This window comes from Gnatocerus cornutus, unplaced genomic scaffold (genome assembly GCF_029298725.1).
Source record: "Gnatocerus cornutus isolate USDA-ARS CGAHR unplaced genomic scaffold, icGnaCorn1.1 ctg00000038.1, whole genome shotgun sequence".
NCBI lineage: Eukaryota > Metazoa > Arthropoda > Insecta > Coleoptera > Tenebrionidae > Gnatocerus > Gnatocerus cornutus.
Window position 1 is genome coordinate 891,285 of NW_028275387.1, and position 3,223 is coordinate 894,507.

Sequence of the window (3,223 nt, forward strand, 5' to 3'; positions counted from 1 at the left end):
CGATTTCGTGCTCCTCTTTGCGAATTCAAGCCAGAAAACCACGAAAATCGGCGAGAAATCGTCGTTTTGCATCGAAATATGCGGTTTTCTCTAAGAATTTTGAGGATTTCGTGCAGAATTCTGCTGTTTTCTTGCAATTCAGCCGTTGAATCTTGGTAAAAAGTGATAATTTTGTAGATTTTGTGCTCTTCTTTGCGAATTCAAGCCAGAAAACAACGAAAATCGGCGAGAAATCGTCCTTTTGCATCGAAATATGCGGTTTTCTCTAAGAATTTTGACGATTTCGTGCAGAATTCTGCTGTTCTCTTGCAATTCAGCTGTTGAATCTAGGTAAAAAGTCATGATTTTGTAGATTTCGTGCTCTTCTTGGCGAATTCAAGATAGAAAACAACGAAAATCGGCGAGAAATCGTTGTTTTGCATCGAAATATGCAGTTTTCTCTAAGAATTTTGATGATTTCGTGCAGAGTTCTGCTGTTTTCTTGCAATTCAGCCGTTGAATCTTGGTAAAAAGTCATGATTTTGTAGATTTCGTGCTCTTCTTTGCGAATTCAAGCCAGAAAACAACGAAAATCGGCGAGAAATCGTCGTTTTGCATCGAAATATGCGGTTTTCTCTAAGAATTTTGAGGATTTCGTGCAGAATTCTGCTGTTTTCTTGCAATTCAGCCGTTGAATCTTGGTAAAAAGTGATAATTTTGTAGATTTCGTGCTCTTCTTTGCGAATTTAAGCCAGAAAACAACGAAAATCGGCGAGAAATCGTCGTTTTGCATCGAAATATGCGGTTTTCTCTAAGAATTTTGACGATTTCGTGCAGAATTCTGCTGTTCTCTTGCAATTCAGCTGTTGAATCTAGGTAAAAAGTCATGATTTTGTAGATTTCGTGCTCTTCTTGGCGAATTCAAGATAGAAAACAACGAAAATCGGCGAGAAATCGTTGTTTTGCATCGAAATATGCAGTTTTCTCTAAGAATTTTGATGATTTCGTGCAGAGTTCTGCTGTTTTCTTGCAATTCAGCCGTTGAATCTTGGTAAAAAGTCATGATTTTGTAGATTTCGTGCTCTTCTTTGCGAATTCAAGCCAGAAAACAACGAAAATCGGCGAGAAATCGTCGTTTTGCATCGAAATATGCGGTTTTCTGTAAGAATTTTGATGATTTCGTGCAGAATTCTGCTGTTTTCTTGCAATTCAGCCGTTGAATCTTGGTAAAAAGTCATGATTTTGTAGATTTCGTGCTCTTCTTTGCGAATTCAAGCCAGAAAACAACGAAAATCGGCGAGAAATCGTCGTTTTGCATCGAAATATGCGGTTTTCTGTAAGAATTTTGATGATTTCGTGCAGAATTCTGCTGTTTTCTTGCAATTCAGCCGTTGAATCTTGGTAAAAAGTGATGATTTTGTAGATTTCGTGCTCTCCTTTGCGAATTCAAGATAGAAAACAACGAAAATCAGCGAGAAATCGTCGTTTTGCATCGAAATATGCGGTTTTCTCTAAGAATTTTGATGATTTCGTGCAGAATTCTGCTGTTTTCTTGCAATTTAGCCGTTGAATCTTGGTAAAAAGTCATGATTTTGTAGATTTCGTGCCCTTCTTTGCAAATTCATGCCAGAAAACAACGAAAATCGGCGAGAAATCGTGGTTTTGCAACGAAATATGCTGTTTTCTGTAAGAATTTTGCTGATTTCGTGCAGAATTCTGCTGTTTTCTTGCAATTCAGCCGTTGAATCTTGGTAAAAAGTCATGATTTTGTAGATTCCGTGCTCTTCTTTGCGAATTCAAGATAGAAAACAACGAAAATCAGCGAGAAATCGTCGTTTTGCATCGAAATATGCGGTTTTCTCTAAGAATTTTGATGATTTCGTGCAGAATTCTGCTGTTTTCTTGCAATTCAGCCGTTGAATCTTGGTAAAAAGTGATGATTTTGTAGATTTCGTGCTCTTCTTTGCGAATTCAAGCCAGAAAACAACGAAAATCGGCGAGAAATCGTCGTTTTGCATCGAAATATGCGGTTTTCTGTAAGAATTTTGATGATTTCGTGCAGAATTCTGCTGTTTTCTTGCAATTCAGGCGTTGAATCTTGGTAAAAAGTCATGATTTTGTAGATTCCGTGCTCTTCTTTGCGAATTCAAGATAGAAAACAACGAAAATCAGCGAGAAATCGTCGCTTTGCATCGAAATATGCGGTTTTCTCTTAGAATTTTGATGATTTCGTGCAGAATTCTGCTGTTTTCTTGCAATTCAGCCGTTGAATCTTGGTAAAAAGTGATGATTTTGTAGATTTCGTGCTCTTCTTTGCGAATTCAAGCCAGAAAACAACGAAAATCGGCGAGAAATCGTCGTTTTGCATCGAAATATGCGGTTTTCTCTAAGAATTTTGATGATTTCGTGCAGAATTCTGCTGTTTTCTTGCAATTCAGCCGTTGAATCTTGGTAAAAAGTGATGATTTTGTAGATTTCGTGCTCTCCTTTGCGAATTCAAGATAGAAAACAACGAAAATCAGCGAGAAATCGTCGTTTTGCATCGAAATATGCGGTTTTCTCAAAGAATTTTAATGATTTCGTGCAGAATTCTGCTGTTTTCTTGCAATTCAGCCGTTGAATCTTGGTAAAAAGTCATGATTTTGTAGATTTCGTGCTCTTCTTTGCAAATTCATGCCAGAAAACAACGAAAATCGGCGTGAAATCGTGGTTTTGCAACGAAATATGCGGTTTTCTGTTAGAATTTTGATGATTTCGTGCAGAATTCTGCTGTTTTCTTGCAATTCAGCCGTTGAATCTTGGTAAAAAGTCATGATTTTGTAGATTTCGTGCTCTTCTTTGCGAATTCAAGCCAGAAAACAACGAAAATCGGCGAGAAATCGTCGTTTTGCATCGAAATATGCGGTTTTCTGTAAGAATTTTGATGATTTCGTGCAGAATTCTGCTGTTTTCTTGCAATTCAGCCGTTGAATCTAGGTAAAAAGTCATGATTTTGTAGATTTCGTGCTCTTCTTTGCGAATTCAAGCCAGAAAACAACGAAAATCGGCGAGAAATAATCGTTTTGCATCGAAATATGCGGTTTTCTGTAAGAATTTTGATGATTTCGTGCAGAATTCTGCTGTTTTCTTGCAATTCAGCCGTTGAATCTAGGTAAAAAGTCATGATTTTGTAGATTTCGTGCCCTTCTTTGCGAATTCAAGATAGAAAACAACGAAAATCGGCGAGAAATCGTCGTTTTGCATC